General features: G+C 42.2%; 1 protein-coding gene across 1 annotated transcript in view; it reads left to right on the top strand.

The window, feature by feature from the left end:
- The window catches only part of DLC1 (DLC1 Rho GTPase activating protein), a 691613-nt gene that overhangs the window by 199131 nt on the left and 469200 nt on the right, over positions 1–23282 (top strand).

Raw genomic sequence — 23282 nt, forward strand, 5'->3', positions numbered from 1 at the left:
TCAGTGGGAGAAATAATACTTGAACCATGCCTTACTGCTTCCAGCTTTAATGATTAGGTTAGTTTTTCTCAGCCTAGTTCTTGGGGCCCACTTAGCTACTCAGATTTTCAGAATTCCCACAATTACTATGCATGCGATAGATTTACATCTCCAGAATTTTAGATCATAATAATCATATGTGATGATCTTAAGGTGGCCAAACAGGAAGAAAAGGCAACAGCAAAAGCTAGAAGGATGTTTGTGTGCATAACGAGAGGAATGACGGGAAAAAGAAAACAATGGCACCTTTGTATAAGCAGTATTGGGTAGTAATATATCAATGGTAATATATTACTTTTAAAAGTAATGAGTAGCTAATTATTACTTTCATGCAAAAGTAATGAATAATGTGATGTCTAGATTTTTTTTCTTTTTTTGTATCACCAGGCCCATTATTGGGCTGCTTCCAGTTTCCGGCAAGCTTCCTTTTGAGTTAAATTGTATGAGGTGATACAGATGACTGGATCTTTGACATTTAAGCACTCTGTTAAGTTTTTGATTTAGTAAGTGAAAAAGATAACAATATTTATGTTAGGTACAATTGTGTCTGGTAAGCCACAAACCTGAGCGTGATGAAGTGGCATCAATGCCAGCAAAAAATAAATAAAATCTTGTTCAATTGACTGTTGATTTTAACCAGACAGCATGAAGTAATTTTTCTGGGTGAGTACTGCTATATCATGACATCCTAAGTACTGAAGCTAAATGTTATTTGGGCTTTTTTCTGCCCACTTTGGTCATATTGAAAACAAAGCTGATTAAAGTTGTTATAGACCTTAAATATGCCTCACGTCTAGTTTGTGCACTTCGATGTGGGCTTGAAAAGCATTTTGTTCATTATCTTGGCCACAAAGATTTGATTCTAACTAGAGAATGACACGGTGGCGGTTTACCCGCGGCCACCGCATTTTAGCCGCGGGTCACCGTCGAAAACGGGGAAGAAAACTAGCAGTCGCTGCGGCAACGGGGACAAGGCCATTCACCGCCCGCGGGGCGGTGAATGGGTCTTGTCCCCGCAGTGAGGCATGAAGGATCGCGCGGTCCCCGCAGCTCACACCCGCCTGCCCAATCGATTCTAGTGTTTAGTCAGCTCTCTCCCTTCTCCTCACCTTAGTTTGTAGATTTTCTTTTTCGGCGACCCGCACGCTATCAGAGAGCCGCGCACCCGCTGCTGCTCAGTTTCGATCTTCTGCTCTGACGCAACCGGAAACAGGAAGTTGCAGCAGAGCAGAAGATTGAACACTGAGCAGCCGCGCGTGTGCGGCTCTTTGGGAAAGCGTGCAGGTCGCTGAAAAAGAAAGCCTGCAAATTAAGGTGAGGAGAAGGGAGAGAGCTGGCTAAACACTAGGATCGATTGGGCAGGCGGGTGGGGGCTGCGAGGACCGTGCGATCGCTAGTGTTCCCGGCTCAGACTGTAAGGAGGGAGTGAAAGGGAAAAGGATTCTGGGCCAAGGTGATGAAAACGGAAAGAAAAAACCCACAGCAGGAAAGAAAGGGAAGGACAGGCAGGTGAGCCAGATGCTAGAAGCAGGGGGGGGGAAGAAAGAGGGAAAAAAGCTAGATGGGGTTGAAAAGAAGAGACACACTGGTATGGAAGAGGAAGATAGGGGAAATCTGGACACAGGAAGGTAACAGAAAGAGGGGAAATTATGTGCATTGGGGCATAGGGACAGAGACAAAAAGGGGACATGCCATGTGGATGGAATATGGACACGGGGGGGGCAATGGCAGATACATAGGGGAGATATTAGAAAAGTATATAAAATCGTACCCGTTTGAGGCTTTTATGTATGCAGCAGTGACGGTGACGGGGCGGTGAATGGGATGGCAGTGGCGGTGACGGGGCGGTGAAGAGGATGGTGAGACGGGGACGGGGCGGTGACGGGGATGGTGAGACGGGGACGGGGCGGTGACGGGGATGGTGAGACGGGGACGGGGCGGTGACGGGGACCAATTTTTTCACCGTGTCATTCTCTAATTCTAACTGCAGTTATGCTGCCACGGTTACAAATTCGTTGGATTGAAGGCAAAATTTCTTTTCAAAGCAATGAAAACAGTGAAACTATCATCAGAACAAACTGTACTAGATTTATCCAGTAGTGATTGTGGTGATAAAGATTACTTCTTTTAGAAACATAGAAACATGACAACAGATAAAGGCCAAATGGCCCATCCAGTCTGCTCATCCACGGTAACCATTATGTGTTTCTCTCTCTGAAAGATCCCATGTGCCTATTCCAGGTCCTCTTCAATTCAGACACAGTCTCTGTCTCCACCACCTCTTCTGGGAGACTGTTCCATGCATCTACCATCCTTTCTGTAAAAAAGTATTTCCTTAGATTACTATCACCTCTTAAATTCATCCTATGCCCTCTCATTGCAGAGTTTCCTTTCAAATGAAAGAGACTTGAGTCATGCACATTTACATTACGTAGGTATTTAAACATCTATCTTATCTCCCCTCTCCCACCTTTCCTCCAAAGTATACAGATTGAGATCTTTAAGTCTGTCCCCATACACCTTATGATGAAGACTACATACCATTTTAGTAGCCTTCCTCTAGACCGACTCCATCCTTTTAGCCATATTTTTTGCTCCATAAGACGTACTTTTTTCCTCAAAAAAGTGGGTGGAAATAAAGGTGCATCTTATAGAACAAATGTAACCTTTCCCGCCCCCCCCCCTACCTTCCAAACTGTATGGAGATTCTAATGACATTTTCAGTGGGGAGTGTGAGCAGTAGCAGCATGCTGGCCTACCTAGTGGGCCAAGGCACTGATGTGGTGTTAAAGGGCATTCGGAGAGAAGCATGTTAAAGGACTGGTGGAGACAGGCAGCCACAAACCGGCCAGGATTAGCATGCGGCTGGGGAGTGACGTCAGTGCACCACAAGCCTAGGTCCTGCTGCGGTCGAGAACGGTGGCTACCGCCTTCCTACTGTAACCAGTCGGGGATACTCTAACCTGTGAGGAGCATTGGGGGTGGCTCTGCTAGTTTCCAGCCTGGAAGGAGATCACTTTGCCCAGGAAGCTTTTGCGTTCTTTTCTGTCGGGCCCTGCATCTTCCAGCAGCAGTAAGTCACTGTTTCGGCTGACCCCCAATTCAACTATGCTGCATCCTATCTGGCTGACACAACTTCCCAAGCTGTGAGTTGTTACCACCACTGGAAGAATAGAGAGGTTTGAAGGACTGGGAGCGGGACAGAATTATGAGAAGGTAATGAACTCGGAGTGGGATGGGGTGATACCAAAGGGCTGAAAGAACTGGATTCTTAGGGAGAGGCAGATGATGCTACTATTAAAGATCTGGCAGATCCCAGGGGATTCCAGCAAAACATCTTTTACACTGTGCCTACACACCATGCCTGCACACCACTGGAGCTGCTCTTCACTTGTATGTTGGCTCTATGTGACACACTTCGGGGTGTTTACACACCAGTTGAGAACCACTACAGTAAAGTTACCTAAATCTGTCTGCACAGGGCAGGGCGGGGGGACAGGGTACAGAGCCTGACAGGCAGAGGGACTGGCTGGATAGCCTTGTAGGGCAGAGAGGGAAAGGGGCTGGGTGCAGAGCCTAGCAGGGAGTGAGGGGAGCTGGGTGCAGAGCCTGGTATATATTAGTATACAATTTGGTTCAGAATGTTTTTTTTCTTGTTTTCCTCCTCTAAATCTAGAGTGCATCTTATGGTCAGGTGCGTCTTATAATGCAAAAAATATAGTATATCTTTTTTGAAAGTGTGGCCTCCAGAATTGTACACAATATTCTAAATGAGGTCTCACCAAAGTCTTATACAGGGGCATCAATACCTCCTTTTTCCTCCTGGCCATGCCTCTCCCTATGCAACCTAGCATCCTTCTAGCTTTCGCCATCACTTTTTCAACCTGTTTGGCCACCTTAAGATCATCACATACAATCATACCCAAGTCCTGCTCTTCTGTCATGCACATAAATTCTTCACCTCCTAAACTACCGTTGATGGCAGTGACAGAATTGATATTGCTGCTGAACTGCACCTATTTCTAAATGGCAAATCTCATGAAATAATCAATGAAACAGTTTCCTCATATTAAGGCACTTATTTTTGAAGTATAACGGATTTGCCTTCAAAAACTTGGAACTCTATGATCAACCATTCTGATATAACATGATTTTGTTTCTTTGCTGGAATTGACACCAGAAGAAGGGTCTGCCTGGTGCTGTCAAACCAAAGACTAATGAATATAGATAATGTTTGATTTCCGCACTGCTCTTATGCTAGATATTTCCATGTTTTCTTTCCTTATTTGGTTTAAATATATCTCTTGTACTGGATCCCTATATTTGAAGACTTGAGCATTTTCTGTTTAGATGTTTTCTTTGATAGTAGATGAATTTCCAGTTGCTAAAATTAATTTTATATAATGTCAAGACAACTGTTTATATCCAAGAATTAAAAAGTAACTATAAGTAACATATTACTTTCATTAAACAAGTAACAGTAATATATTACTTTTTCCTTGCAGTAACTAGTAACTTTAATATATTATTTTTACTAAGTGACTTGCCCAACTCTGTGTATAAGACTCTAGTGTGACTTCATTTGGAACACTGTGTATAATTTTTGGAGACTTCATCTTCAAAAAGATATAAACAGCTATGGAGTCGATCCAAAGAGCAGCTACTAAAATGGTTATTGGTCTTCATCATAAAGCATATAGGTATAGACTTGAAGATCTCAATATGTATACTTTGGAAGAAAGGCGGGAGGGGGGGAGATATGATAGAGATGTTTAAATATTTACATGGCATAAATACACAGGAGGTGAATCTCTTTCAGTTGAAAGGCAGCTTTGGAATGAGAGGACATATGATGAATGTGAAAGGGTAGACTTAGAAGTAACCTGAGGAAATACTTCTTCACAGAAATGATGGTGAATCTGTGGAGATGAAAACTGTATTTGGAATTCAAGAAAACATAGGACAATTACATAATACATAGGATCTCTAAGAGAGAGTAAGAGATAGTAGATGGTATGGATGGGAAGACTGGATAGACCAGTGGTCTCAAACTTGCGGCCCAGGGACCACATGCGGCCCACCAGATACTAGTTTGAGGCCCTCAGTATGTTTATCATAATCACAAAAGTAAAATAAAAGTTTCTTGATCATATGTCTCTTTAGCTATAAATGACAATATTATTATTAAGACTTAGCCGAAAAAAAAGATTTATAAAGAGTTTTACCTTTTGCAAAATTGTCATTTCTTTAATAAGACATTTATTATTTTTTTCTGAGGCCCTCCAAGTACCTACAGATCCAAAATACGGCCCTGCAAAGGGTTTGAGTTTGAGACCACTGGGATAGACCATATGTTCTTTATCTGTCCTATTAGAGCAACAAGCAGTTTCGTAGAGTAGCCTAGTGGGTGGTGTAGTGAATTATAACTTTAACTAAGCCCCACCCTAATCTTATTCTACCTACATATACTGAACATGCAGGCTTTGGCTAAGTTTTGGAGAGATCACAATACAATATAAGGGGGTTATGGTGAGATGTGTATCTGGGACTTTTTATGTGAAGTTTACTACAATGTGCCCGAGGGTGCCCCACTACTCTGCTGGAATGTCTGTGTAGCCAGACTACTAAAAATGCTGGTCCCTCCTACATCCCAATGACTTTTTTTGTGTGATTTTCTTATGGACTTTTTTTTTTTTTTTTTTTAATGGTTCAAAAAGATTGACACACTGAGAACAATGGCATTTTTGTACTGAGGACATTTGGCATTTTTGAAACAAAAAGATGGGCATTTTCCTGTTTTGAAAATGGTCATGTTTACTATTGGATTTTTGTGCGTGTTCCACAAAACGTCTAAACTTGGATTGAGACATCATATCAAAAATGCCCCTCCATATTTCTTTATTTACTGTATACCCCCTAAATATTTTTTTAGGCATTTAAAGGGGAAGAAATCAAAGTGGGCTACATTAAGATGGGTTATTTTACCACAACTCATGTCACTTGTCCCATTTTAGGCAATGAGAGCTAGTTACTAATAATCCTGGTTTAGAGTTCAATAATAACTTCCTCCCTTATGCTTTTGGATATCGGGCTAAATATGGGAGAGTGGATATTTGACATATCTTGCTCTGACAGACAAAGTTTATCTGAGTTTCCCAAAACTGTAAACACGCCCTGGGTTTGTAGACTTGTCTAAAGGGTCTGCAGTTCATCAGCTGGGTCAATGCCGTTGCTGGTGGCTTCTGGATTCCGTCAATGTGTATGTTTTAAAAAAAACAAAAAACTGCACGAGACAAGATATCTCTTCAGTGCATCAAGAGCTATGAGGAACCCATCTGACCTTCATTTCATGTTAAAAAGAAGAGGAAATAGAACCACTCCCAGGCAAGCAAATGTGTATGTTCCTGCCATATCATTATTACAAGCAAAGGCTCTTGGGCTCAGTATCCAAAAAACCATGCAGGAGAGGTTCCTGCCTGGTTAAACCCTCCTGAGCTGGCCATCTGGCAATATTCAGTAGCACTTAAGCAGTTGATGTGGCTGAATATTGCCTGTGACCACCCAAGCACTGCCTGGTTGGTGCTAGACTGGGCCGTTTAAGTAAACAGAAAAAGTTAGGACAGCAAAAAAAGCTAACCGTGTATTGATGTGAATATTGGCCAATACACAGTTAGCTTCCAGGCAATTTCTATAGCCCAGATATTTAATGCCATTGCCTGCGAATGCCCTGGCATTCAATATTCAGGATTAACCGACTATCACAGGATGCATATTGACCTCTCCTTATATTTATTTAATTATTTGGATTTAGCCACACTTTTTTTTCAGTAATAGCTCAAAGTGAGCTACATTCAGATACACTAGGTAGGGTTACCAGATGTCCAGGAAAATCCGGACATGTCCTCTTTCTAGAGGACTTTCTGGGTGCCCGGATGGACTTTCCAAATTCCTGTAGTTTGTGCAGGTTTTGGAAAGCCCCGACTTCCAGCTGCATCTGGAAGTCCTCTGAGCATGTAGGGGTCATTATATAAGTGACATTTTGAATGCCTACACTGCCATATACTTGTGAAACCCCCCCTTATAAAATTACCCCTCACATGTATCGCTTATATGAATTTACTCTGAAGCTGTTCACATATATTTGAACTTTGCAGTGAACGGGTTAATTTCCAGTGTTAGCAGTATGAGATAATGTATAGCCTTTGGAAATGGATTTTACTGTACTGTGCCAGCTATTTGAAGCTATGGAATGGTTGTTTAGCAATACTTGTTGACTTCAGAAGAAAGGGAAATTCTTGAAACAGTGAATTAACTTAGCCTGCTTATTGGCCACATTAAACTTTACTACCAGACTATACAGTCTTTGAAACAAAAGAATAGTTTAAAAAAAAATAAAAAATAGCATCCCCTATAATTGAAGCTTTGGTCTCCAAAGAACAAAGAGACATATAGATAGAATTTCCTAGATTACATTTTAAACGGCCTTGTTCATTTTTAATTGGTTTTAGGGGATTTTTGTGTATAATCTTCAAAAAGTGTAGACAGCACCAATTTACCAATTTGTTGAAAATTAAACAACAGAAGTAATTTAAAGCTGATGGAGTAGGCTTTTCTCTTCGCCCTTCTTCCCATGATCCTCTTTTCTTTTCTGAAGACACTAACATGCTAGAGCTTAGGACCACGCAACGCAATGAATAAGAGTCCTCTTCAGGTTACCTCTGAACATTTGAGCCTCACATCTTTTGTTCATTTAAAAGATTTGCTATACTGCTTTTCCAGAGATCAGGGCAGTGAACAGACTAAAATAGAAGAGAAAATGGAACTCCATAAAATCAATAAAAGAAGAAGCGCAGCATTCACACAAAGAGCCTAATAACATGGTGAGCAGAAGTCAAATATCAGAGTCTCATAAAAGAGAATAAGAAACTAGGGTCCAGATTCTGTAACCAGCGCCATCGCTGTCAGCGGCTGCCTTAAAAACAGCCACCGATCATGCGTCAATCACACAATGGTGACAGGTACAAAATTGCCTCTCCAGTAAAGGTAGGTGCCAGAAATGTAGGCCAGGGTTTTCCAGGCCTACATTTTCAGTGCCTATCTTTGATGTGAATCGTACCTCCTTAGGTGCTATAAGCCACCTAATGCCATGTCTGGCATTAGTAACTTGACCATTTATATTTTTCATCAAAACGGGACATCTATTAATTGTCAGTCCCGCCCACAATCCCACCCTATCCCAACCCCCAATCCTGCCCCAATTTCTTCCATTCATTTTTCATGTGCACATAATATCTTACTAATTCATAATGGTAACCATAAAATAAAAAATATAAAAACACAAAGCACACTATACGCAGAGAAAATGTTAATTATCATTTATATTTGGGAGGTTTCAAAGATATCAAGGTAGATGACTTTAAAATATGCAATGTCACCTCAGTAACTCTAGAAAAATAGACAAATATAGTGCAAAATATAGACAGCAGATATAAATTCTCAAAACTGACATATTTTTATCACTAAATTGAAAATAAAATCATTTTTCCTACCTTTGCTATCTGGTAATTTCATGAGTCTCCGTCTGATTGTGCATCCTTTCATTTCTTTCTGCACTCAGGCCCAACAATTATCCCTTTCTATTCCCTCCTTCCTTCCTTCCCATGTCCTTAGTGCCCCCTTTCCATGTCCCTTCTTCCTTCCCATGTCCTTAGTGCCCTCAGTGCCTTCTTCCTATGTCCTTAGTGCCCCTTTCCATGTACTTAATGCCCCCAGTGACTCCTTCCCATGTCCTTAGTGCCCCCAGTGACTCCTTCCTATCTCCTTAATACCCCTTCCCATGTCCTTAGTGCCCCCAGTGTCTCCTTCCCATGTCTTTGGTGCCCCCAGTGCCTCCTTCCCATGTCCTTAGTTCCCCTTCCCATGTCCTTAGTGCCCCAGTGCCCCTTCCCATGTCCTTAGTTCCCCTTCCCATGTCCTTAGTGCCCTCAGTGCCTCCTTCCTATGTCCTTATTGCCCCTTCCTATGGCCTTAGTGCCCCCAGTGCCCCTTCCCATGTCGTTAGTGCCCCAGTGCCTCCTTCCCATGTCTTTAGTTCCCCTTCCTATGTCCTCAGTGCCCCCAGTGCCTCCTTCCCATGTCCCCCTCACTTCCTTCCAACCTTTGTCCCACCCCCTCCCCCGAAGCTAGCCAGCCTACTTCCCTCCCTCCCTACCACACTAAAGCCAGCCTGCCTCCCTGCCTCCCTCCATTGCCGAAGCCTGCCCCCCCTCCCCGGACCGGCCCCGCTGCTGCTACCTACCGCCACTTCAAACGCACACACACACACCCTCCCGCCACTGCTGCTGACTGCCGCCTGCCACAACTAAAGCAAAGGAAGGTCCAGGTGCCGGCCCACAAACCTTCTTCCCAATGTCAATTCTGACATCGAGGAGAAAGTTCCAGGCCAGCCAGGCAGCGATTGGCTGGCCCGGAACTTCCTTTCCCTATCTGTCCTGAAGGCTCACAATCTAGCTATTACATATATTAGATATAGGAACTTTCTTTGTTTCCAATGGGCTCACAATCCATGTTTTTGTACTCATGTTTTTGTACTCATGTCAACTGGGCGAGAAATTTTTACAGCATTGCTTAATAAAAGAAGAGATTTTGCAGATATATATATCTCAAACAGAAAACATCTCATTATGGGGTCCTTTTACTAAAGGGTGTTATGCCCTAAATGTGAAGTTCACATTTGCAAACAGGCTACCACAGAAATGCATTGAAGTGTTATGCAAAACTTTTTCTGTTAGCACATGCTAACTTGCATGTTACTGATTTTCTTGAACTATTTTTGGCAGGGGTGTGTCATAAGCAGATAATGGGCATTCCTGAGTTATCCAGCTAGAAAAGGGATGGGCAACCTGTGGCCCATGGGCCACAAACTGCCTGCCATGGAATTTTATGCGGCTTCCAAGACCATAGGAAGTTTAAACAGTCAATATCATTAACCAGAGTTTTGGTGATTTTAAAAATTGTCTTTTACAAATATTTTCAATATAGCTACTCTAGCAGTTTGTTGTTATCAATTGTGTTTAAATCTTTACTTATTTATCACAGAAGGTCTATAGATAATGTTGCAACCTTTTAGGTGTAATACTGGCATTTATACAGCCCCTGTGTATAAAGACTGCTCATTCCTGGGCTAGTGCATTCCGATCAGCATGTGCTAACTGTATAATAAAGAGTTAATGCAGGTACACTTGGCACAAACACAGTAATGATGATCAAAAAGTAAAGAAATCTGGTTCCAAAGAAGAATCCTTCATTCAGTGTCATATAAGAAATTCTAAGGACTAGACACCATCGTTCCCTCTAAACAGATTGGGAGTCCCCCATCAACAGTCCTGCCGGGGGGGGGGGGGGGCTTGCTGTTTTACTATCACCTATTCAATAGTGAGGAACAGGCAAGTGCTGCAGGTCTCCAGGGAACTTGCCTGTCCCTGCAATTGAAAAAACCAATACTGAACCAACGATCCCTGCCCCATTCACACACACACACACACACACACACACACACACACACACACACACACACACACACACACACACACACACTGGCAGCAATGTAGTTGGAGGACCTCCACTCAGCTTAGAGGGAACAGTGCTTGACTCGGGCTGTGGTTTGGCAAAGTTGCTTCCATTAGGAGTCCACAGTTAAACTGCCCAGTGCTTTTCTTCCAAAAGTACCGGGCTATGTCCTTTTCTCATGTGAGCACAGCCCAGTACTTTTGAGAGAAAGGTGGTGTGGGATTTAACTATGAACTCCTAATATAGACAACTTTGCCTAAATTTAGATGCCAATGGTTTACCTAATTTATGGAAATGGTTGGCAGCAATAATTAGCAGTTAGGGACAAATTATATAAAAGCGCCTATCTTAATTAGTAAATTGGCTTTAATTACGAGCATTAACAAACTCATAATTGAAAAAAATAAATAATAATTGGGCAATAGATGCCTATCTTCTTAGACATGATTCTACAAAAGATAAACACCTATAGGGTTACCAGATTTTGTCAGCAAAAAAAAGATAGCACGTGGTCATGCCATGTTCTGCCCCTGCCTACACTTTTCTGCCCAGCACTGCCTTAGCTCCACCCCATTCTACTCCCAGCCCCACCCTGTTTTGCCCCAACCCTACCTCCTCCCCCCTGAACTTCATCTCTTTTTCCCCCAAGCTCAGGGTTGCATCTGGAGGGCCTCCAAGCATTCACAGATGCGATGTTATGTTGTCACGTCACATACGCGGATGCTCGGAGGCCCTCAAGACGTGGCCTTGAGCTCAGGGCCTTCCAAAACACAGACAAACTGTCAGGTTTTAGAAATCTCCCCAGGCACCTTGGCAGCCCTTTAAAAAGAGGACATGTCTGGGTTTTCCTGGCAAAAAATAACGAACTCAATATAGAAAGAATGTTAAAGCTAGATAACAATAAAAGATTCTTTCAAAAATAAACCCACCAGGAGATCATAAACTTGTCACTTTATGCAACAGAACAATCAAAATTACTAATATGTAAGTAAAGAACCTCAGTATTCACAACTCATATACAGGAAAATCCTGTTCCCCGTGTTGTAAGTTCCATAATAACCCAGCAGGGTAAATCAAGCGTGAAACATCCTTGGACCTTATACTTGGGTGATAAGTGCCCAGTGGGTTTTCCTGGACATCTGGTAAGCCTAGGCGCTTATCACATGGCACCTAACAGTAAAGTAGGTGTGTTTAGGGGTAGAGAGTGACAGGTGCCGCTAGACATGATTGTGTAATGAACAAAAGCACCTAAAATGTAGACCTTTAAAACCTTGACCTACATTACAGGCAGTTTTAAGTTAGATGCCGCCAAGGGCAATTCTGTAATGGGCTCCTAAGAGTGATTGACATGCGATACGTGCCCAACTTTAGGCACCTATCTTTTTAGGTGCCATTATAGAACCTGGCCCTTAGTGCATATGTACCAAGCTCTTTTCTATAAGCAGTGCACCTAACTCATTTAGCAATTGTCAGATGGTGTATGTGTTGGTGGAGCATAAGCATTAGAGAATGGCACGGTGGCAGAATTCATCACCGTTCCTGTCCCTTCGGATAACCGTGGGAAACCATCCCAATGTCATTCTTTAAGTAGAGAGAGAAGATTCAGAATATGAATCCTGACCCTCAAGCATTGCATTGAAGAATGCTGGTGTAGAAGGACTGACGTTGAGATAGACACTAAAGAATGACGCAGGATGGTTTCCCGTGGTTATCCACGGGGTCGGGAACAGTGATGAATTCTCTCACCATGTCATTCTCTAATAAGCATATCACCAAGTAATGTGCGCATTGCATGGTGCAGTTAGAAGACAGTTACATAAGCTGCATCCTTAAGCCGTTATAGAATTGATGCCAAGTGTGCCCCTTTGTGGCACCTAAGATGAAGTGCCAATTTGTAGAATTGCATTTTTGCCTAAGGTTTGGGCCCACATAACTAGAGAACTTGGGAAGCAGGACCGGAGATTGATTTGTTTGGCCCTCAAGTCAAAAAGATGTTCCATTGCCCCTTTTCATTTGTATCTTAATACAATTTTATGCTGAGATATCTGTCAAATATGAGTTTTCAGTTGGCTGAAGTTATGATTTTTATATTATCTTGTTGGAGCCAAGCAACACTAATGTTTGGCAGGAGAATGCCTCAAGTATTTTGTAGAATGAAAGTGCTCATTGTTCCAAAAACTGCAAAAACTATCAGAATATTATTTTTAAAAAGTCCTACAACTTTGTGAGAAAACTAGATTGCCATGTTTCCATTCATGTTCTTAGTGTAGACATCAAAGGGGTGATTCTCTATAGATTACCTAACGGGATGATTCGGACTAAGCATGAATTCTTTAAGGGCAGTTACAGTGGCGTACCTAGAATATGTATAGAAACACAGATATATTGAAAAACCAATGTATGTAAAACAACACTTTCAATTGGCGACTGCTATGGTTATAGGACAATGGAATAGTATCGTTTTGCAGAAACTATGTGAAACAGGTGCCAACTCTAATTTCACTCAAAAAGAAGGAAAAAATCCTCAGAAAAAGGCCCTCCCACCGCCACAAAGGTGGATATCAAGGTGGTTAGACGGTAACCTCACAGGCAAAACCTTCATTAAAATGAGTGATTTGAGCAAAGAAACTTATGCTTCACATATATACAATTGTGGATAGAGGAAAAACCCTTATCTTCAACTGATCGGCACACCGACGGAGGCCAGCGTTTCACCGACTAGCTGCATCAGGGTGTGACCCGACCGATCAGTCTGCAAAACAAAGAGAGATAAAACAAAAGGAACTTAGACAGTTTCTCATTAAGTTTTAACTTCTTGATGTTAAAATACTAACATGTACCTTGAAAGAGCGAAAACAACCGCTTCAACTGAGTCCAAAAAGATGGCTTCCATGGGGCGGCTCTGAAATTCTGAAATTTAAATACCCCCGGTAGGAACGTCACTACCGGAAGTGAGTCAGAAAAAGACATAACAGCTGAGAAACGAAAATAAACGGCAAAACCAAAACCAAAAACCAAAACGAAAAAGAAGGAACCATGCATTCTTTATTGTTTGTAATTTTTGTATATATTTTATATATATTTTTTTATGTTTTAATTATTTTGTTTTTCTTTTTTCTGCTATGTTTTTAAATTTTTAAATTTTTAATATGCATGTTTTGTTTTCTTCTTTAAGACCTTCTATGATTGAAAAGGACCACTTCCAAAAAGATGTAAAAACAGAAAAAGAAAGAAAACCTAATAAAAAGCATTCCATTCAAGTCTTTGATTTAACCCGACTGGTTCTTTGCTGTTTAATAGGTGAATCCAGAATTGTTCAGCACGTAATAACTGAGTCGGTCGATTAGTAGTTCCTTCCTTGATATGATCAATGGCAAAGCAGCGTAAATCTTCAAAAGTGTGGTTATGTTCAAGACAGTGTACTACAAGGGGAGCTTGCAGCTTGTTGTTGTGAAGACAACTCTTATGTTCGATAATACGTCTTCTCAGGGTCCGTGTGGTCTGCCCGACGTAAATTTTCAAACATGGGCAGAAAATGACATATACCACGAACATTGTGGAACATGTAGTCAAGTGTTTAAGTTTGTAAAATTTCTTTGTGCCTGGATGTACAAAATTATCTGTGAACTCGATAGTAATGGCACAAGTCAAACACTTGCCACACTTAGAATGTCCTGTTGACTCCATAGTCTGACTCCCGGGTTGGGGTGAAGTTAAGGTTATGTCAGCTGGACTCAAGAGTTCCTTTAGATTCTTCTGTCTGGTAAATGCAATCCTGAGATGGGTCTCAGTGTGCATCGGATGTGCTGTCATAAGTTCCCAATGTTTTCTCAAAATCTTGGTGACCACGTTCATCTTGGGAGAGTATTGTAAAATACATGTCGCTATATCAGTGTCCGGTGTTTTATCTCTAGGAAGGAACAACAAGTCCCTATTCAAATACTTAGCTCATTTGTATGCTTTTTAAAGGACTTGACCCGGATACCCTCTGGTTTTCAACTTGGTGTATAGATGTTTGCTTTGCAATTTAAAAACAGACAGCTCTGAGCATAAGCGGCGATACCTAAAAAACTGGGATGTAGAAAGACTACGTTTCAGTGGCAGAGGATGGTTGCTTGAGAAATCTAAGAAGGTGTTCCTGTCGGTGGCTTTACTAAATACTGTAATGTAAATGGTGTCATTGTCTATATTGACCAGAACATCCAAAAAAGAAATTTGATTAGTGTGGCTTGTCATGCTAAATTCAATTTTAGGATGTCTGGAGTTAAGCCATAGATGGAAGGTATCGAGCTCTTCTTTAGTACCCGTCCATATGACGAAAATATTGTCTATAAATCGCAGCCACAATGTAATCTTGTCAGAGAATGGATTTTGAACTATCCACAAGTTTTCAAAGTTCTGCATAAATAAATTGGCTACAGAGGGAGCCATGGTCGATCCCATGGCTACTCCAGAGACTTGTTGGAAGAACTTGTCTTGAAATTTAAAATAGTTCTTTTCCATGGCAAAGGACATCAATCTAATGACAAATTCAATTGGTATCCGGGATGTTGTAGTGCTGTTCAAAAAATCCCTGATAATGTCAACAGCTTCAGCCTGAGGGATAATTGTATATAAGGACTTCACGTCGAAAGTCACGAGAAAAGTGATTTCTTTTATATTCTCGACTTAAGACAACTTGGATAAAAAATGAGAGGAATCTCGTAAATAAGAAAATCCTTTAGATATGAGAGGACGCAGGAAAATGTCGACGAAGGTGGAGATAGGTTCCAAAAGGGAACCGCGGCTGGACACAATAGGGCGTCCAGGAGGATTCCTGAGGTCTTTGTGAATCTTGGGTAAGACATAAAAAACAGGGACTCTAGGTTCAGAGGTGTTCAGATAATCATATTCTTTTTTGTTTAGAATACCCTTGTCAAAAGCTGCCATGGTGAAATCCCTAATTTCAGCGGCCAATTGAAAAGTAGGGTCAACCTGTAGTTCAAGATAATCCGTCTGTTCTTGTAAAAGTCTTAACGGCATTGATTTGTAGTGATCCATATCAAGCACTACTATTGCTCCTCCTTTGTCGGCTTTGCAAATCCTGATGTTTTTATTGGATTGCAAATTCTTTAAAGCTGTAAATTCATCCTTCGATAAGTTGTAAGATTGATATCTAGAAGTTTTTTTATCAAAGTACCTTTTAACGTCTTTCGTGACAAACTCCTTATATAGGGTTAAATGAGGACTAGGTGGAGTGGGAGGAACCCAAGTAGATCTGTTTCGAGCAATAGAATCGTCAGAGTCTTGGAGAGGAAACTGGGTGAAATATTCTTTTAAATGAAGCTTTCTAAAAAATCTCTCCAAGTCGATTCTCAGTTGAAATGTTTGGAGGGGCTGGACTGGCACAAAAGTTAAACCACGTGATAACACGGTTGATTCTGTCTGGTTCAGGGGGTATTTTGAAAGATTGAACACTACTTGTTCCTGCTTGTCCCTCCCCTGTTCTGTGCCCTGGTCCCGGGGCGTTTTGTACTTCGCCCTCTTATTTTTTCCCGTGTCCCTTGCTGTCCGGGCCCTCCCAATTGGCCTTGCTCTAAAAAATCTTCCCCTGAGTTGGAAAGGGATCCTAGAATATGTGACACCCGGGGCCCATCATTTTTTGACATCCCCCCTATCTATATGAAAAATATGATTTTTAGTAACAATCCACATATCTCACAAGAGTGTACCTAGGAAAAGGCAGCATCTTAAACACTGCAGTGAGCACTAGAACACCAACACATACATTGTAAAACTAAACAAGCCAGATCCTGCACAGTCAATTGATCCTGCAGTCAATGCCAACTGAAAACTACCGTATTTGCCGGCGTATAGGACGACTGGGCGTATAAGACGACCCCCCAACTTTTAGTTAAAAAATAGAGTTTTGTGTTATACTCGCCGTATAAGACGACCCCTTCTTCCTTCTCCACCCCTTTGTATTCCCCCATGTGCTTTCAGCGTTCTTCTCCCTCCTCTGTCTTCAAGTGCTTTCAGAGTCCTTCCCCCCCCCCTTTCTCTACCGCCCCGGGTGCAGCACAGCCAGCCAGGTCCCCTTACTTTTGTGGCACTTCCCCGACCGACCGACAACAGCCCGGGTCCGACAAACTTCCCTGCCCTTAACCGCGAATCTAAATTACCTTCTTACAGCTGCTGTAAGAAGGTAATTTAGATTCGCGGCTACAGGGCAGGGAGGATTGTCGGACCCGGGCTGTTATCGGTCGGTCGGGGAAGTGCCACAAAAGTAAGGGGACCTGGCCGGCTGTGCTGCAACCGGGGCGGGGCGGCCGCCCCTCTCTCTTGGTACTCTCTCTCTCCTTACCTGCCATGCCTGCAGCAGAGCCGAACGGAAGTCTTCCCGACGTCAGCGCTGACGTCGGAGGGAGGGAGGGCTTTGTTTAAGCTTTGTTTAAGCCCTCCCTCCCCTCCGACGTCAGCGCTGACGTCGGGAAGACTTCCGTTCGGCTCTGTGCTGCAAGCAGAGAAGGTAGGGAGAAGAAGAGCCGCGCGACTGAGTACATCCAGCCCCGCAAGTAAGGGCATGTAAACTGTACCCGGCGTATAAGACGACCCCCGACTTTGGGGAGGATTTTAAGGTACTAAAAAGTCGTCTTATACGCCGGCAAATACGGTATGTTCTTTTCATACACACAGAACAGAGATACACCCTCGCCCAATATGGAATAATCACAAACTAAAAATAGAAATATGTAGACAAAAGTTAAATTGAACCGCCAAGAAAGCAGACTCTGCATACAATGCAACACCACAACACCACAAAAACAGTAATACATGTTCTCTAATACTGTGCAAAATATAAAGATAGTAGATGTAAATTTGAAAAAACTGATACATAACAATCACCACTTTACAAATTAACAAATAAAAATAAAATAAATAATGAGAAATAAGAAAATACCATTTTATTGGACTAATCCTCGTAAGCTCGGTCCTCATCCCCACAAACCACCTGATTCCATCCATACAAGCCTTGAATTGTTTTATATTGACTTATTATATTAAAGTATAAAAAGAAGCAATATTCTGTACAATTGTCAATTTATAAATCAGTGTCTTTTCCCCACTCTCTGTTCCCCATTTCCCTTCAGCGTCCTCAGCCCACTCTCTCCACTTTCCTTCAGTGCACGCACATAAAAACAAGCAAATAATTTTATATCATTTTCATTCTATTCATTCATAAAAATTAAAGGCTAAATAATGCCAGTCATATAACAAAACATGATTTTACAAAAATAATTCCCTGCACAGTCAAGTCTGCAAGGATTACTAGATGTCTTTCAGCAGCTCCCCTCCCTCCCTACCCTTAGCTTTGTGGCCAAGTCAAAATGATCTACCAACAATAAAATTTTAAAAACACAAAGCACACTGTACGCAGAGAAAATGTTAATTATCATTAATATTCCGCGGGTTTTCAAAGAGGTCAAGGCAGATGACTTTATGCAATATCACCTCAGTAACAACTATACAAAAATAGACAAATATACCCCCTCCCTTTTTACTAAACCACGATAGCGTTTTTTAGCACAGGGAGCTGCGCTGAATGCCCCACGCTGCTCTCGACGCTCATAGGCTCCCTGTGCTAAAAACTGCTATTGTGGTTTAGTAAAAGGGGGCCATAGTGCAAAATTTAAACAGCATATATAAATTCTCAAAATGGACACATTTTGATCACTAAATTGAAAATAAAATCATTTTTCCTACCTTTGTTTGGTAATTTCATCAGTCTCTGGTTGCACTTTATTCTTCTGACTGTGCATCCAATATTTCTTCCCTTCTTTCAGTCTCCTTTATGCTTCCTCTCCTCCAGACCTCATTCCCTCCCCCAACTTTTTCTTTGTTTCATCCTGTCCCCTTCTTTCTTTCTCTCTCCATGCCCCCTTTCTTTCTGCATGTCTGTCTTTCTCTCTCTCTCTGTCTCTCCGTGCCCCATTTCTTTCTTTCTTTCACCCTGCCCCCTGCTTTCTTTCTCTCTCCCCATGCCCCCTTTCTTTCTCTATGTTTCTCTTTCTCTCCGTGCCCCATTTCTTTCTATCATCCTTCCCCCTTCTTTCTCTCTCCATGCCCCCTTTCTTTCTCTGTCTGTCTTTCTCTCTCTCTCTCCATGCCCCATTTCTTTCTTTCACCCTACTCCATTCTTTCTTTCTCTCTCCCCATGCCCCTTTCTTTCTGTTTGTCTTTCTCTCTCTCTCTCTCTCTCTCCGTGCCCCATTTCTTTCACCCTGCTCCCTTCGTTCTTTCTCTCTCTCAATGCCCCTTTCTTTCTCTATGTCTGTCTTTCTCTCTCTCCCCATGCCCCATTTTTTTTCTTTCTTTCTTTGTTTCACCCTGCCCCCTTTCTTTCTTTCTGTCTCCCTGTCTCCCCTACCCTTTCTTTCTTTCTCCCTGCCCTCCCCCATGCCACCGCCATTAGGAAACATGCTGCTGCCACCGCCACCAGGGAAAGGCTGCCATTGGCCATCGGAAACAGGCCAGCGCCGAGTTCGCCCTGCTTCTCTTCCCCGCGGGCCGACCAACTCTCGCTGCCCGACGTCGATTCTAACGTCAGGGAGGACGTTCTGGGCCAGCCAGGCAGCGATTGGCTGGCCCAGAACGTCCTCTCCGATGTCAGAATTGACGTCGGACGGCTAGAGTTGGTCGGCTCGTGGGAAAGAGAAGCAGGGAGGGAGAACTCAGCACCGGCTTACTCCTGATGACAGCAGTGGCAGCCTTTCCCCAGCGGCAGCCTATTCCCCGGTGAGTGGCCAGCTGTGCACCCCCTTGTGCCGTGCACCCGGGGCGGACCTCCCTCCCCCCCCCTTGGTACGCCACTGGGCAGTTGTGCATGCAGCTGTTGTTAAAGAATACGAGGGACCGCTGGAAAGTTCTCAGCCCAACCAAGAAGAGAATGATGTGGAGCCATGAAACTTACATAATAACATAACATAACTTTATTCTTCTATACCGCCACAATCAAATGAATTCTAGGCAGTTTACACAAAAGAGAAACATACAAAATATTAGCTAAAAAAGACAGTAAAATTTTTAAGTTATGAATAAGACTTCGAATTAGGAGATAAATTTATCAAATAGTATAGTCTTGATTTCTTTTCGAAATGCGCCGTAAGACAGCATGGCTCCTCCAATATAATTACCCAACCAGGATTGTTGTTTACTTGCTTGAAATTCAAGCATCCTATCTAGAAAAGGCCTATATTTGCAGCTTAGGATCTTCAGGTATGCAAATAAGTTACAATTCCTGGTTATCCTCGCAGGGTTATATAGTGCAAAAAGAGTTAAAAGGTAGGTAGGGGCCAATTCCTAAACCAACTTAAAACAAATACATGAAAATTTAAATATTACTCGTGTTTCCACTGGTAGCCAATGCAGTAGTCGATAATAAGGACTGACATGATCACTTTTTTTCAGTCCAAATATCAGACAAATGGCCGTATTCTGCACTATTCTCAATTTTCTCAAAATCTAATATGGATAGTAAAAGTTATTCCACACTTTTCTTGACACTTTTCATTTCATTTCATATCATTGAAATGAAAAGTGCCAAGAAATGTGTGGAATAACTTACAGGTTTCATGGCTTCACATCATTCTCTTCTTGGTTGGGTGGAGAACTTTTCAGTGGCCCCTCCTACTAGAACAATTCCTCATTTATACACCTAACTTTAGTGAGTGCTTATGCCAGCTGAAAGGCTGGTGTAAATGCTCAGTTAGGAGTGTAAATATTAGTATTCTATAACCAAGTGTTCTTCAACCACCGGTCCATGGACCGGTGCCGGTCCACAGGGTCGGCACGTACATCAGGCCCAAAACAGTGTTCTTCAACCGCCAATCCACAGTGCACTCAGTGCGGTGTTATCTTCGAGCCATCTCCCTCTTCCTCACTGATTCAGTTGACAAAGCCACGGGCAGCGGCTCCTACATGTGTCTTGCGCCTGAACTGGAAGCCTTCTCTGACGTCGCAACCAAATGAGGTGCCCTGGATCGGTAGCATGGAATATTGCTACACCTTGGGTTTGGCCAGGTACCAATGACCTGGACTGGCCACCGTGAGAATGGGCTACTGGGCTTGATGGACCATTGGTCTGACCCAGTAAGGCTATTTTTATGTTCTTATGTTCTTATTTAACCAGTTAATGCTGCTGAATATCAGTGCTGACCGCTAAACTCAAAGCTGGCTATTTTGTAGATGGTCTGGGACAGAGTCAGCACTTATGTAATTAAGTGCCAATATTCTGTGCTTAACCATTTAAGTTAAATGGCCAAATCAGGCTGCATAAAACACAGTCTTGTTTTTATGCAAGGTCGCTTAGAGATGGTTAAGCACTGAATGTGACACTTAACCACAAAAGATATGGCTGGCTGCATAACCCCAAATATTCAATACCAATGCCTGGACATGGCCAAGCATTGAATATCTGGGGATAACACCACCAGCAGCTAAGAAAATGTTCACCGTCATGAGTTAAACATTCGACTCTTTAGGCGTAATATGAAATGAGAATGTAAGGTTGTTTCTGAATGAGCTTATTCATCCTGAATAAAGCATTTATTCCTTCCTGAAAGGATGCACCATACTTGTTTAAAAATTGGCTTATTAACAGGAAAACAAAAATGCATAATAATAAAAAAAAACTTTATATGAGCTCACACAGCTTTTTTCAAAGGTTATTATCATTATTATATTATCATACTGTATAATAGCCAGTCATTGCATAACACACAGCAGAATTTGACTAGATTATGCCAGTTAAACATCTGCTTGATTCCAGTTCCAATTTCCAATTTCTTTACTGAAAGATAACAATATGGGACCTTCATTATGACACACACATGGTACTTGAGAGTCGAATGATGGAAGTTGTAGTTCACATTCTGCCAGGAAAATAAAATAATGCTAATTGCCTCCAGAGTGCAAATAAATAAAGTAATACAACATCTGTATTAGTCTGATCTACAATAGTTTTGTACAATGTGCTCCGCCAAAATCTATAAGATATGGTCCTTCTATATACTGAATGTGTAATATCTCTTGAAATGATGAACATAATTAGAGTGTGTTCATAGAAATTCATCCAAACCTGGTGGGTACAGATTAAGGCAAGTCCGAACTACAGCCCACAATCATTTCTTCCCTTTCATGCTCTAACCTGCTATTTAAATTTTACATGGAGATCTGCCCCCTGGCCTCAATTTTAGCTTCTATTCTGGATCAAAGATCTATTCCAGGCCACATATGTCAATTCTTACTGAAATGCTAATGAAAAGATCACAGGTAAAGGAATTTTCCATTTGGTCACCCCAAGAATATGCTAGATAATGTGCAAATGAATCTAATGAGCATCTCAAGAAGAGTTCAGAGGAAAGAAAATTGATTTAACCACTGCTACCAGAGCATGGACATTCTTGCTATCTAGTCAGTGGAATTGTAAGGGGGGGCAGGGGAGCGGATTGCCCTAGGCACCGTCATGATGGGGGCACTGGCATCTCTTCACCCCCCCCCCATGCCACACTTGCACCCTCCCTCTCCCCCCCCCCCCCACACCTCTTTAAATCTTCGCCAGCCCAAGCAACATCTCTGGCCTGCTGCTTGCGCTGGCCTAGTTTCCCTCTGAAATCACTTCCTGGTTATAGTGCCAGGAAGTGACATCAGAGAGAAAGCCAAACCCGGTGCGAACAGCAGGCCAAAGAAACTGCTCATTCTGGTGAAAATGTAAAGAGGTGGGGGGGAAGGGAGGGTACAAGTGTGGCATGGGGGGCAGGGAAGAAGCGGGAGGGGGCACGGAAGGAGCGGGGGGTAGAAAGGAAGGCACAGGGGGTGCCTCCAACCCTTGCAACTTTTTTAGAGTGTTATAGAATGATGTTCTTTCTATGATTTCTAATTCTATGAAAATTTATGATCCAGTAAAAAATTTTAAGATATCGGAGTAAATGTTTGCTGGACATTCTTACCATTCAGTAGGTTCACTTAGGGAAATTGTGTTCCCAGAATTTTCTTTTTGTTGCTGGTCCAACATTATGGAGTGTTCTTTGTTTATGTTTATGTTAATGACGCATTTATTATACCATTTCACAGTTTTCAGTATGCAGCGGTTAACAAAGGGCTCCTTTTACTAAATGGCACTAGAAATTTTTCATGCGAGCTGGTGAGGTAAATGTTCTGTTGCTCAAAGTATTCCTATGAGCATGAGAGCATTTACCTTGCCAGCCCGTGCTTAAAACCTCTAGCTTTCACTTTCGTTTTACTGAATCACTGTGTTTTCACACCACAGTTTGGACATCATAACCCACCTTTTAGAATCATCGTCTGTGACTTTGAACTGAATTATTTCAATATAAGATCCCTGAGGCAGGCCTTAGGGCCGAAACACGTACGTGTCAGGTCTTGTACATGAATAAAAGACTGAGGACCACAGGTCACCTTTTTTGTTTTTTCTGTGTATAAACCTCTAGCATCCTTTAGTAAAAAACCTAGAGAAAATTTACTAAAAACAATCATTAACACCCTCCTCCCCCCTTTTACAAAATTGTGCAAGAGGTTTTTAGTGCCAGCCAGCATGCTGAAATGTTCAGTGCTGCTCTGACATTCATAGAAACTCTATAACTGTCAGAGCAGTGCAACGCATTCAGCGCACCAAC

Source organism: Geotrypetes seraphini, chromosome 1 (assembly GCF_902459505.1).
Source record: "Geotrypetes seraphini chromosome 1, aGeoSer1.1, whole genome shotgun sequence".
Classification (NCBI taxonomy): Eukaryota; Metazoa; Chordata; class Amphibia; order Gymnophiona; family Dermophiidae; genus Geotrypetes; species Geotrypetes seraphini.